The sequence below is a fragment of the Rhea americana genome, unplaced genomic scaffold (assembly GCF_003343005.1).
Source record: "Rhea americana isolate MKP2758 unplaced genomic scaffold, rheAme1 scaffold_2, whole genome shotgun sequence".
Classification (NCBI taxonomy): domain Eukaryota; kingdom Metazoa; phylum Chordata; class Aves; order Rheiformes; family Rheidae; genus Rhea; species Rhea americana.
The window spans coordinates 9,790,436-9,805,807 of NW_028186149.1; positions in this window are offsets into that span (position 1 = coordinate 9,790,436).

A 15,372-nucleotide genomic window follows, 5' to 3' on the forward strand; every position below is an offset into this window, starting at 1 on the left:
GTGTGGTTTAAAAAATTTGTTTTTTTAATTTTTTTTTAAGTTAATACACTTCCCCTATCAACTTCATTTTGAGTTAGGGCTGAATGTTATTTCTTTTTATGAAGTTGAAGCTTCCTATTAACAAAAGGACAGGTCATAAAGACAGGCGAGGAATTACTTTCCAGTAATTGGGCCAAAATCTGTTTTCAGTTACTCAGGTGTTAGGTTGCATTCATGAGCTRCAACAGGATTTTTGTTGTAATCATCTCTCACCTATTTGAAAAACCAAACCAAACGGTGATGGAAACGGTTCGCCCCTCCTCTCCCCTCCGGTTTTGCCTCGTACACTGTTTCTTACATTACTTCCCGCACAGGGAAACACACACTACGCCCAGAGATACACGTGAATAGGTGACATCGAAGCCGGCGGGAAGCCTTCTAGGCGCACGCCAGGACAGTACTTGACCAGGGYACCCGTAACCCCACAGGGAGGGCAGCAGGCAGTCAGATGGCTGTAGGGAGAAGACACCTAACGCAACTAATTATCGTTGGGTAATTTGTCTTCTAATCCTATTTGCTATTTGCTAGATACACGCACAGTGCTTAAAGAGGGAACCTAATTACTTCTTACTAACTGCTAGGGTAAAGTAGACGTTAACTCCACGGCAGTAAATGGGATTACATTTGGGCAAACCCAAGGCGACATCAGGCTCCGGTCCCGTAGAGCACACCACGAAGCGTACGCTGTCCCCGAATCCCAGAGGTTCTCCACCTTGCACCTTATTTCTCCCACTGAGCTATTTAACAAGACTGACAAATCTGATGGGGATTTAGTTTCATCCCACTGTCTGCCAAGCACTTCTGCCCAAACACGGTGGGTGGGGGAGGACCCCTCCTCCTCCCCCAGCCGAGCTCGTGGCTCCACGGCCAGGGAACCTGGGACAATTTTGGGCAGATTATGAGCAGCTTTGTGAACTGCGGGAACTGGCTTTCTTAACCAGCAGGGAAAAGTGCCTGGCAAGTCATGGCCGGGATCACRCTATTTGACTTGATTCTTAGGAGCAGCATTTTAGGAGGATTCATTTTGTACTGAGGACAAAACCTAACTGTACTCTGGTGATGATAACTCAGAGGCAAAGGCAATCCTTATTACTAAAAATCACATTTCCTTCTTAAAGATATAAACAGCAATGGAGAATGCTATAACCAAGAATGTGTCTACCTGATTGAGAATTCTGCAAAAGTGGCTTAAGGTTATATAAACTGCCAGAAGGTCTGAATTTACTTCAAAATGATAAGTGACTAAAACTTAGATGCGTGGAGAGCTGTTTTTCCCTCTGGCCAGTTCCCAGGAAGAAGCTATTCACTAGCTATCTCCCATTTGCCTGGAAGATGCTTAATTCTTGTTTAATGGGCTAACTATCCAGAGCAAACAATTTAAGACCAATTTACTTTTTTCTTAATTAATTATCTACAAACAGTCTTTCATTTTAACCCTTATTTTCATTATTCAAGCTTTTTAAATGAATATTTTATGGGAACATACTTCAGTCTTGTTAAACTATTCACTATTACTGATTAGTGATTTTTCAGCTTTTTACTGTCTTATAGTAAAGTCCGATAGAATTTCTCCCCTGTGAGAGTGACGGAGCACTGGCACAGGTTGCCCAGAGAGGTTGTGGAGTCTCCTTCTCYGGAGATCTTCAAGGCCTGCCTGGACGCAACCCTGTCTAACATGCTCTAGGTGACCCTGCTGAGATGGGGGGTTGGACTAGATGATCTCCAGAGGTCCCTTCCAACCTTACTGATTCTATGATTCTGTGATGATATCTGGCACAAAGTAACATGTGCTAGACAACTGATATCTATAGATTAATTTTTAAAGAAGTACTAGCACACAGAATTTTCCAGTAGTTTCCACTGATTCTTGGGTCAAGTTTGTTTTTGCAGAACGGTTAAAAAATGTGTCTTGAAGAATGACCAAAAAGAAAAATCAGAGAGTGACTCCCATATCTCCCCTTCTAGCAGTAAAATCTAGTGGAAAAGCAGCTCCTCAGGGAGTGAAATGGGCTTCAGGATGGAGCACCTGGCTCAGGTTAGAGGCCYTGGGTGCTGTTCGAGTCTTTGCCACCGAATTGCTACTTGACCTTAGGCAAGTTATTTCAACTCYGAATCCCATTTCCCTACCTTTCCTATTGTTGTAAGCTCTTTGAGGAACCAATGCCATCTTACTGTGTTCTCAGGACAACACTGAGGGGGCAAAGGAAAGGGCTTCCCAGGCCCAAACTCCACCCAAGTCATGTAATACCGAGACCTAGAATCAGGGTATAACAACACAGCCCAAGGAAAGCTGCTTTCTTGTCATGTCGGCCCCAGCCTGTTTCCTATCCTCCCRTGCCTCAGCCTGTGTTCAGAGCAGCATGAACGTGAGAGGATGTAGGGCAGATTGTGCACTTCTTAAACTACTTACTAAATACAGAAGTATTCAGTTTTGAGAACAGCTCCAACACACGGAATTGGCTAAAGGCAAAAAGCTGCTGCTCTTATCCAGTTTCATTATCTAGGATTTAAAAAATCCCAAATATATATTAATCATAAAGAATCACTACAATGAGACTATGTGATACTGCACAAAAATGCAATACAACCCCCAAGAAAAAGATTTCTCCTAACATTTACCTTTCAATTTTCATCTAAAATCTGGTGGTTGATCCCAGAAAGAAAAACATATTTTAAAAAATAATTTTAAAAAGCGCTGACTAAATATTAGGAAAAAGCTTGTTTTTTGCTACTGCCACTTTCTGTATGCAAACAGACAATTTCCCCGACTACACACCRCCTGCCTCAGATTCTTGCTGCTAGAATTAGCTGCAAAATGATGTTAACCTCTGTGTCCTGCCTGCTTGGCCTGAATTCCAAACGTAATACACTATGTCCCTCTTAAATCAGTGCTGGCAAAGATCTTGGCACTAATTTAATGGTCTGCTCACTTATCGTCTTGGAGGCATGTGTGGATTAAACATTTCACCTCACAAAAGACATGTGAGCTAATGGTCAGCCCCAAGATCACGCAGATGAACAGTGGGTCACCTTTCAGTGAAAAAGTCCAACAGGAGTAGGAATTACACCGTCCAGAACTGAAGGGACCCAAGAATATGGGGAGGTAGGCGAAGAAAGAGGGAACGGACATTGTAAATGAAAGAAGACTGAGGTTCTGCCAGCAGGACAAGCCTATCTGTGGGTCTTGGACTCAAAAGTTTGGCTGTCACAGTGGTTTTAAAAACCTAAYGAATCTTTGCACATGAAGATGAAAATAGTTTTGAAATGAGTGTGCTAGAACACAGGTTTTAAGCACTAGTCAAATTACAAATAGGCCTGCTTGAGCTGTAAACCCTGTAAGAAATTTTCTGAAGATCTGTGGAAGGTTCAACTATGGCGCTCGACCTCTGTTTTCTCACCTAAGCAACAGAGACATCCAAATCTCTTGTTCAGTAGTTCCATGCAGGCTGATTTTGTAATGTGGCCCAAGCAGATATACTGAGCTATAGCATACAAACTGTATAAACACTATGCATAGAATACATAAACATTTTAATCAGTGTTTAAATGTTGAACCCTAACTTACTATTTACATCCTCGTTTAGTGTAATTCAGCAAAAAACTCATGAAAATATGAAATCTCCATCTGAACTACTGCTTCAGCATTATTTTTCAAACTGATCACTATTACTTAAGTTCACTGCTATTTTGAGCTAAAGAGGAAAAATGACTACCGGCTATTATAAAACAAAAGCACTTAAAGTGGTGCTTACTGCAGACCTAGAAAGGAATTGCCAGTACCAAATCATACCACAGATCCCTCCCAGTTATTCCACCTCTCCATTGAAACAGGCACTAGAATCAAGAAATCCTGTGATTAACAACTATAAAACAACAGATCTGAATAGGAAATTTCTTTTTAACGTTTTTCAGTTACTGGTTTATGCCACAACGTATTTGTCTTTGAAAAATTTGTTTCTATAAAAGTTTGCCATCTAGTATAGTTTTTTTAAAAGTTATATTTACATATTGCTGATCCTTTTTCAGACTCAAGTTCTCAGCATGAATGGTACCATATTTATACTCCATAGCTTAATTACACATTGTGCAGAAAGAACATTTCACTACCCTTTTAAACATGCTGCTTTAAAATGTGAAAGAACTAACTAAGGACTTGATTTCTCTGTGCTAATCAATACTTGTTCATGTCATACCTTTTTAGTAATTGAGGTGGTCCTGTTAATGTTCCTACCAGTCTTCCCCTTCTTTCAATGATTTTTATAATTGTGTATTTTTATTTTCATTCTTTATTCTTTGCTTACATCTTCTTGGAGATAGCATAGGATCACCAGAACATACCTCTTCAAGTAGGCTTATTAGATCCTTTTGGAGTGCCTTATAATTCTGTCTTAATGAGTCTGAAAAATGCATCTTCTCTGCAAACAGCATTCCTTCTGTACTCACTCCAACCTCTCCGGGTTTTTAATAAACACCATCTGACCCAACGTGGAGCCTGGAGCATCCAACTTAACTACTAGCCATTTGCAAACTCATGGGTTGTTCCTATTCTTTGTTCTCTGTCTTTCTGCCAGTTTATAATGTAAAGCTAAATACTTTACCTTTCACCTTCTTGCTTAATGGTTGCTTTCTATGCTTGGATTTCAATGTTATATCCAAAGAGCACAAGAAAAGAAATTATGAAGAGATTACCTAGTGACATTATCTTCTTTATAATGTTTTGTAAAGCAGATCAACCTCCTCCAAATTTGTACTTCAAGGAGAGGGTTTCACAGTCTAAATCTGTGTTTAGAACTAGTGCTTTTGCAAAAGGCCAAAAACGAAAGCCAACTTTGAAGCTACCTAGAAATATATCCTTTTAAAAACACAGAAATAAAAGCATTGTGTACCTATACGCAGCAAATACAAGAACTGAAAAAACTGTTATAAACATATGATGAGCAACACAGTGCTATTCAAGGCAGGCATATTTAAGAGACCTCCCTGAATAGGAACAGTTTTAGACATACACTTAAACACCTTTCTGTCCCCCCCTGCCCCAAGCCTGTGGGAAAGGGGCCTGGCTTACACACTAATTCTTTCCCCACTTTTTTTTTTTTTTTTTTTTCTGAGTATTTCTATATAGCTTTTATTTAAATGGATGGCAAAAGGCTGCATCATTTTGCCATACAGTAATTATTAATGATAGGGCTTTGCAGTTGGGTGGGATATCTACTGCAAGGAAGAAGTTAGGGACAATCAATCAGATAGGGACATATAGTCAACTATTTAGTTAATCAGCAGTATACTATATAGACATACATGCCTATATATGCAACTAGATGTATCACTCTGAAGAGTGGGAGTGGAAGGCTACAGCAAAGATGAAATACCACTCTTGGCCATGTTTCTTCATGTGCTCAGTCTGGTTTGGGGTGGACAAGCACAAAGCTGCTAGCACAGGATATGAACCTGGAAACTTTTGGGCTCAAACAAAAGTGAAATGCTGTTGTCAGATCTTATCTAATAGCCATACATTAATGGGAACTGAGGTTTTTCATTGTCAGAGATTAAGGTGGGAGCTGTATTTGCTACGCATTTCCCTTCCTGCAGTTTTACAGACTGCCCTCTCACCTTGTAAGTCTTGTAAGCGTGGAGTTCAAAACATTTAATTGCTAACTGTATTATGAAGGAATCTACTTTGTCAAACTGCGGCTCCTAACAACGCAAGTCTCTTACAGCAAATCAGTTTTGATACTGATGTTTCTCAGAGATGCAGCATTTAATCCTCAAATTACCACACAAGTTTTAACAGGTAGATTGTCTGTCACTGAGATTTAGTAATTAACAACAACAACAAAAATTCAACCCCCTTCCTAGCACTAACAGTTTCAAAGAAAAAAAAAAAAAAAAAAAAAGCCAGAGTCAGTAACCGGGTTTGTGCCCCCAGGCCGAAGGGTGTGACACGGGGCCAAAGGTGTGGCAAAGCCGGAATAAAACGTTTGCCATAAAACTGGTAGCAATTCATATTCTCATGGTTAAAGAAAACGAGAGTCGGCAGGATGATACCTGAAATATTAATACTGTTGGGTTTCTTTTCCACCAAAGATGATCGAGTCCTCCCAATATAGGAGACACTTTACCTACAGTAACAAGCTTTATGTTTATTTTCACAGCCTCCGGCACTTTCCTTCCATTTTTTTTTTTGTTCTTTAATACAAAGTAGTGGTTTTCAACTGTTTAAACCATGGCATATAATAACTGATGAGTAATACAGCAGTAATAGCAGTGATGGCAATTTTGCTTTGTTCCATGGGAGTGTTAGAGTATTACACAGATGACTAGGACATGTCTCAGTGGCAGACTGATAAAATGAAAGAGATGAATTTTCCCTGCCTACAARTGTTTCTGTTTTAATCATAAAAATCACAGAAGTTATAGGACATATTTATCTTCCAGGTAATGAAATGAAAGCAAAAATTCTACATTTTAAAATGAATTTTTGCATGAAGAACTGCTGCTATAACAATTACAAAAGCCAATCTGCAGAAGATTTCCTCAAGCTTGTGAGCTACCCAGGTCTGGTTTGCCACAGCTGAGCACTAACCACCATGCCTCAAGTACAGCACTGTTGGGAGGATCCACGTTCATTATGGATGGACACATACCAGCTCTCCCACTTGGCTGAAGATTAATCTTACAACTTATGCTTTAGCCAGAACTTCTATTCTCACTTACCTTTTTTCATTTACATTTCCTTCTTGTTGAATGGGAAGGAGGAATTTTAGTTCCTATTTTACAATGACATTCCAAGAAATTTCCTTAAAATGGTTCCTCATCTTTCACTTAGCAGGTTCCTTTAAATCTCCTTCATTAGCCCACTCCAAACATATGCAAGTTCTTTTTATGTCTAAAATGCGTGTTGAACTTTAAAAGCTTACCCAGCAGGGAAAGCAGCAGGTATAGCAATGTCCTGGAGTAGCATCTGATTACCCCCTTCAAGTTGGCTACCACATCAATACCAGGATGGTTTTCAGTGAGCTGTTTTTAATGGACAGCTCCCAGGTGACACCAGACACTGCTGCTGCAGCCGCTGCAATATCATACATCCTTGATTGAACTTTGATTAATTTTCCAGACTTTCAGAGCCTGTGGCAAAAGGATCCACAGTGGTAGCTGCAGCCATTAACTCCATCTTTTGCGATTTCTCCTTCTTCATTATGTTTGGGTCTTGATTGAACTTTGTTCCAAGTTAGTAGCTTTTGGCTATGGGCATGGGAGATAAGACTTCAGCAATGGAGTGCAGCAGGATAATAAGYGAGAAATCTCTCAGTGATAAAGCTGCATGGCTACGTGGTGGTAGCTTTGGATATACTGTGCTGTGAGTGGTGTTAACAAAAGCCTGGAGTTTGGGCCAAACCCAGTCTAAACCACAGAAACAATCACTTCACGCAACCATATGCCAAATGTTTTCTAACGTTTGATTGTGTGCACTGGAGACTATTTTGTTATACCAGACAAATTCAAAGTTGCTGCATTCTAAATGAATAAAAATACCATTTCTGGGCAAAGCCAGAACATTGCAGAAGCATTTGTTTAAAATACATGAACAGTCCCAGTGGCTTCAAAAGATTATTTGGAGAGTATGCTGCTAAATGGTGCGAGCAACTAGCCCACTATTTGTCTACTCAATATGACAACTTTATACTGTATAGTCAACCCGATGTTTGTTATATTATCTTATCCAAAAAAGCTCTTTATCAGTWGCAAGAACAGACCTTCAAGTTCTTGGGGAAAATTAAAAACAACAATACAATATTGAAAATAATGTTAGGCTGAACTTTTCCAAAGGATCCTTCAATGTTTTCATTACCTTACTCTCTCCCTCATAAAAAAAAAAAAAAAAAAAAAAAAAAAAATCTGAATACTTTGCTAGAAAATGACATTTCAACCCCCCCAAAAGCTCCTCCTCTTTTTTAAATTATTTTTTTCAATCTGCTGTTGTGATACATTCTTAAAATCACTTATCTCTAGCTAGTTTTATTGCCTGCTGTTGGTATCTGTCTGTGGTGCTACACAGAAGTGGTATATAGAGCAGCAACCTGTAGAAACTTTTGTCAAAACTTAAAAATGGTGTAWGAAAGCTTGTTTTGGAGTCTGCAAATCGAAATTAACTGATGGGAAAAATATTAAGCTATTCAGGTTAATTTAAATACACTATGAATCAAAAATACGCATGATGTTCCCATAACATCCGACACAAAGGGGCTTTGTCCCTAGAAGAGGCCTCTGGGCATTTCTACGCTATGAGCAATAGTAGATTTGTCTCTGTGAAGCTTTGAGTTATTGTGGCACCTCCAATATAGGCAACCTTTGAAATTATTGAAAATCTGGAAGTAAAAGCAACCTTTCAAAAGGTTTTAAAACCATTATATATACATATACATACATACATACATATATATATATATATAAAAATATAATCTTCCTTGCTTTAACTGTTTTATTCATTGCCAGGAATAGTTGGCAGAGGAATCAGCATCTGCCACGAGCTCTCATTTATCTCCCGACACCGCCTTGCCCCACCGCCCGGGCAGCCTCCGCAGCCGCCCTTCCCTCACACGCAGCCTTCCTCTGAACCCCAGGACGCACAAGAGCCTTCCTTCCCGCTAAAGCCTTCCTCAGCTKACAGACGCCCACATTTTCCAGCCCGTTTCCTGCTCCTGCCAATCCCTTTCTCGCTGTTCATTCTGACAGCGGACTGCTTATACAGAAAAACAGACTATCTGCTACCTGGAACTTTCTCATGCAGCATTAGTAACACACATTTATACTGGAAATCATTAGCTTAAATGTGTTCCGATTGGAGCCAAACTCCTCGGCAGCTCAAGAGGTGGGTAGCTGGACAATCTGGRCGCCGGGCTCGTGTGAAGTGGCCAGGATGCTAATTTGGACTGATAGCAAGCTTGGGAACTAAATAACTCGTGGAAACATTTGAATGTTACAAAAAGTAGGTGGCATTTCAAGAAACCTGAAGTTGGTACAAATAAATGTTKTGTTAGCCGCTGAATCCCTGAAATTTTTGTGCTCAAAATGCACTTGAACAAGCAAAAGCCTATTTTAGGGTGGGACTGGAGCTGCTCTGTTAATAAATTAGAACATTGGACTGGTTACAGGGGCTTTCCCTCCATTAATACACTGGGTTAAAATAATAGGGGAGTATGCATAGCATGAAAAGGAAAAGAGGAAAAGCGCTACAAGACCAACCACTTTTTAGTGGACACTTGGGATTTTCTTGGAGGAACACCAGGCCTAGAACGAGGTGGGAAAACATTTAATTAAAAGAACTAGAGCAGGTGTAAAACAGAAGTCGCTTATGAAGCAGTGGTTTTAGGCGTAATACGTGCAGGAAACTGACTTTCAGACAGCCACAGAAATGATTGAAGACGTAGGTCTGGCAGCATTACCCCGCAGAGGTAATGAGCCTTAAGGTGTACTAAACACACATGTAGTTTGTGTGCTTTTTCACAAGCCACCTTCTCTTTTATATTATCCTAATGTTAAAATAAACCATGCCCTGGTGGTAGGTAGGATGGTATGTTACTTACCTCCACCAGCCTCAGGCTCCCAAGGAGAAGAGCTGAGCGGCCACTGCCCTGTAGGGCGTACAGAGGACTACCCTTCAACAGGGCCTGCTGGAGCCGCATGGGGTTAATGGGGGCTCAAGATTACTTTTGATGCCTTTTCAATGGCTCGGACAGGTGGCCCCTCCTGCTGAGGGGCTCCGCAAGCTAAAGGACTTGATCCTGCCTTTGCACAGCCCAACATCACTTGTGTGTCACCGGCTTCAAGGGAAGCAGGATCAAGGCTTCCAGCAGCAACCGCGAGACTTTTTTTTTTATTAGTCTGGCCACATGTCTGGTTCCAAAGCCCTTGGCTTGTCAGAAATTTCTCTGCATTAACTCTTCACCCAGATATGGCTCTATCATGCTCAGCTTACCCAGATTATTAAGAAAACAGTCTTTTCAACATCTCTCTTCTATAAGCAGAAAGTGCAGCATAGCACCCAGCTTGGGTGACCCAGGAGTAAAGGGGCACTAAATCTCTACAGCAGTTGGACAAAAATCTGAACAGGGTAAAAACATTAAGCGCATTGTAAGCATTTAACGGTATCTTCTTTTGAAATCACCTATGCTAAAGTGAGGCAAGGATACTGCCAGAACAGTCTTTACTAGAAAACTGTGGTAAATTATAACTAGAAATTGAGTAGTTAGTCTGATCTGTAATTTTCTCCATAGTAAACAATGACAACTAAGAAGGAAGTTATCTTTCTGAACTTTGTATATATTCAAATCCTTATTAGTATAAAACAGTTTACTTCCAAKAAATGGAATTTATACCAGATCTGTAATAAATTCCATATAACCTCTGGGGCCATCTTTTTCAAGTGTTCTCAAAATAGTTTATTAAAAAAACACCAGTAAACCATCACAACCCTCACTGTAATCCTGGCATTATCTCCCTTTTGCAAACTGGCAAATTTGATTTACCCAAAGTTATACAATATGCCTGTGACAGAGCCAGCCTGTCATTCAGTCAGTACTGTGGCTTCATCATCTTCCTAAGAATAGCACTTTCTGATGACCACCAATTTAGCAAGACAGTGACTATTGCTATTTATAAAWATAGGAGAGTATAGGCACAATCTTGGTCTTTACAAACTCTTCCTCTGTTGACTTAGAAAAAGACATCTTTGGGCAGAACTATATTATACTGGGCAGTGGGGGAGGGGGGAACCAAAACAGTAGAGCCTTTGCAATACATCTATTTAAAAAAWTGGCTTCTTTAGAAAGCTCTAAAAACTCATTTCCAGCCTTAAAAATTGTGTATGCTGTTTATCAAGATGTTTTCTCCATACTCCAAACAACGTTATTTGGATGACATTCATTTTGAAGCATCATCCTTCCAGAATATGAGRTTTGTGTTTACAAAGAGGGATGCAAGCTACCTTTATATACAGTTTTTGTGATGTAAATAGGCCATCTGAGAGCCTGTTTGTGAAAAAGCTGGTATTTGGTGCTTCCTTAGTCTAATTAAGGAGTGCTTTGCAAAATCCAGCCATTAGCAATGGGACACGCTGCTCATTTTGCTTACCAATTAAAATGTTGCATCACGACTAGCTAGTCACAATTAGAAAAAACTGGCACAATGAGCGTAGGTAAACATGCTTGGTAATCAGGAGTATATCAGATATCTACTTTATTGCGCCACTAGTAAATAAGCACAGCGTGAAACAACGTTCATCAACGTCTTGCACTTCACAGACCCCAAGGCAACTAACAACTGCACCCAGGACTTCAAGTTACCAGCTGGCCTCTCGCCATCTACTGCAAGCTCTGAACACTCAGCTAACTTTGAAATGCRGCTGAAAAACATGAGCCGATAAAGTAACAGYATTTTGGAGAAAAGACAGACATTCRTATTAAAAAGCAATTGCTCATYCCTTCTGAAATCACAAGGTTTCTTTACCAAGTGCAAGTATCGCCAAAACACACGCACAAGAACACAGAAGGCAGGGAGGGACCCGGGTCCGGCATCCCGCTGCGAGGCTTTAGGGGAAAATACACCCAAATGCCAATGTCAGTCCTCTTACCAAGCAGTTAGTGCCACACTATGAATGGCATTGCACTGATCTCCATTAACTTAGYTACAAGTATTTATGTTCTTAATTTATAATCACTGCATTAAAAATAAACTTCATTTTCACTTAATAGTAAAAGATTATCAAGTTATTTTCCAAGTACAGTTAGAATGATTTATTTGCACAGGTCTTGATAATTTAATTTTGGGTCAGACTGTTTAATCTGTCTCAAAAAGGTTTTATATCATATTTAGATGGCTTCTTTAAAGTTGAATAAGTTAAAGCTGAATAAGTTCATGAATGTTTTTTAAAAATATGAAGTTACAATGTCACTTTTTAAAATTTTCCCCTACAGACGTAACTGGCACCAATGATCCAGATGTTTGATGTCACTGAACTTGCARTTAAAAATAAATGAGAAAACCTCTATCCATCAGAGAAAGGTTTTCTCTACTTTTTCTGAAAATATTTGATTCCTTGGCTCCTAAGACAACAAAACCCAGAGACCCCACCATAGGGGAATCATATTTTGAAGATTATGCTGACCTTGAGCATTAAGGAGAGACATCAAATGGACGCTCCAAGGRTCAGCAGACAGCCACTAGGTACATGCACTGCCCCCTGCTATCCTAAATAGCACCCAGATTCCTGAGCAGCTCAGGAAAAACATACTCTTTTCATGGCTCACCCAAATTGGGTGATCCTGCTGAGTATGATTGTATGTCCCCGAAAAACAAAACAAAACAAAAAAACAAGAGACAGAGATGGCAGTTGCATGATGTGTACACCTTTCCACGCGAGTACAAAACCAAATCTGTGTGGGAACTAAACGGAGACCTATCAACCCTCACTTCTGCATGGAGAAACAGTTTCCAGTCATTACTGCTAAAGTAACAGCAAGATACAGAAACCCTTCTTGTTTTAAAATTCTCTGTATTGTGATTTTTGAAATTTATTCTGATGTATGATGATCTGTAGAAGATTAGTGAGCCACAGGTTAAGCTTGAATTGCCAAAATGTTCTCTCTGYGGAACAATGATGGGTTTTGTTTGCAAAAGGCTTATTGCATCTCCGGGTGCAGCCCTACCAACACAACGGTGGAACAGATGTCGCATGCTCCTACGTCCTTTACACGGCCATGCAAGCTATTTTAAACACTTCTTTCAATTACACCTGGAGGCACCAATGATCAATTTAGAAAAGGTAAGAACAACACGAGGTGGACTTCTAAGTGAAGCTAGGAAGGTTTTGGTGAACCACTAAATATTCCTGTGCTTATAGACTCTTATTTTAGCACCTGTAGAGAAACCCAAGGCCCTCTGTTCTCTGTAATCACTTTGCCATCAGTAAGGTTAGGACACCAGCTTACGTTTGGAGACAGTAATATCCGACACTGCCTACAAAGGCACCTGGAAAAAGGAATCAAGGCAAGATTTTCTTCCTGTAACTCCACTGAAGAAAAGCAGGACTATTTTATTATTAACTTTTGAAAGTTCACTTCTTAAACTGTATGCCACTCTGCCAAAGCTTTTTTCTTACGTGCTAACACACATACACGCGCACACACCCTGTAAACTGAACAGATCCGTTCCAGAGCAGACCCCTGGGCAACTGTTTGCGCCCCAGAGAAAGCCGCTTTCTTCCGTCCTCACTGCTGAGTTTGCAAAGCCAGCTGGAAAGCCTGGATACATATTTTGATCAGCAGTATCACATTAACAGCAGGTAACATTCATTTGTACATTCATTTTCCCGTGCCTGACAAAGACAAGGGACTTGATGAAAAATCTGATCATGACTCATTTCAGATTAGTTAGAAGAGATTGGTTTTTGGCCACAGAAGTGCACAGAGGACTGAGTGGAGCAGTGCCTGCTCTGCATTTGTACTGACTATTCTTGGCTTTCGGATTTATACATAACAGCGCTCTCCTAGCAAGCTGGGTGAGCTGCTTGTTTATGGCTGGGGAGGAGACCACGCAGATTCACCTTGCTTTGGTCACCTCTGTACAAGATTGATGCAGTGCATTCCTCTTAGCTGTGCTGAAAGCAGAGCAGGTGCAGAAAAGCATCTGTTTTCTCCCTGAGCAGAGAGAACCGATGTGAGCACGTAACACCTGCATTCAGGCCATTTGCTGGTTTTCCTGTTACTTCTTGGAGCGATTAATTGTGCTAGAGAAGTTTTTGCTAGGTCCTGCGCAGTTCTAGATTCAGTCCTCAGCGCTGCCCTCCCACTGCTCGTACTGTCACAGCTATTAGGATCTGCCAGGAAGCTCTTGCTGCAAGACTCTGAGGTAAGATCTCGTGGGACTGGCGRGCTCTCAACTAATAGTCTCAGCCTTTGAAATTCATTCCCTTTGGCAGCTTCCCAAAGCCAGAGCTAATGACCTTAGGCATGATGCAAGACCTTATTGGTGTGATTTTTTTTTCCTGAGGTAGCGATGCTGGACATTTCTCATCTTTGGAAAAAGCGTCCATTTTAGCATTGTAAATAACCGCTGAACTGTTACATGTGAGATTGAGTCAGACAATATTTCTGTAAAGTAGTCATTCACTTAGTAGCATTCAACAACAACAGTTTTTGAATGGTTCTTTACATAGCAAAGCAAGATCTTCGGATACAAGCTGAGGCTCAGATACCTTTGGGCTTGTTTACTTACTGCGCTTCTCCAAGAGAGTTTGGCCTAACGGGCTAAATGCTGAATCTGGACTGGGGAGCCCTTCGCYGTATTCCCAGCCTTGCTGCCAGGCTGCTCTGTCACTGTGAGCAGATGAATTCCTCCTCGCCTCCCTGCCTGGGTTGCCCTGGCTTAGCTGCTTGCTTGCCGCCTTCGCGGCGGCGAGCACGTACCTGGGCTCCCACCAGCAAGCGCTCCTTTGAGGCTAAGGAGCCCAGTGCTATCGTCCTGTTAGTCAACCTTATGTAAACTTTTAAAAAACATACTTGCAACAGAGCTTCTAGCTTCTCTGCCTGATAATTTAATAAGCATCAGCAGAGGCTACGGCTAACGGTTACCCTCTGCGGGCTTCCTCTGGCTGCGCGCAGTGGAGAGCCGCGGCGGAGTCCTCGGGAGGACCGCGGGCGGTGGGGCCAGGAGCATCAGCCTCGCCAGGCCTCCCCTCTCCTCTCCTCCCTTTTCTCCGGCCTCCAAGCACACTGAAGGAAATGCTACCAAATCACGATAATGTCATGGAATTACAGATTTCTCAGTCTGAATTCCTTTTGAAGCATATTTAAATTTAGATTGCAGTAACTTACCTGGGAGAAAAGCAGCAGCAATAGGGACAATATTCCTTYACAAAGATGCAATAAATCCCATGTGAAAAAAAATATTAACCGGATAGTGATGTTCCGTGGTAAATTAATTTTAGTTTCAGATTTAAAGTCTTGACTAGTTTTTGGATGGACATTTTGCAACAAATCCACAAATGCTGCCTACAAACTTTCTTAAAAATGAGGCTTTGCTCAATGTTTCATTGTGAACATAAAAGAAACCTGGCTGTGACTCACTCGTAAAAGAAAATAAGAGCAATAAATGGGTTTGCTTTGTTTAGTTTTCAGTCACCATTGTACAAATCCTCAGTGGCAGCATTAAAGATGCTGCAGCATTAACTAGAAGAGTGCAGAATGAAGGGGAGTTTCTCACCACTCATACAAGCAGGAAAAAGGAAATGATCACTTTCAAGACCAGTAAGAGGAAGCAAAATGTGTTTTAAAAAGC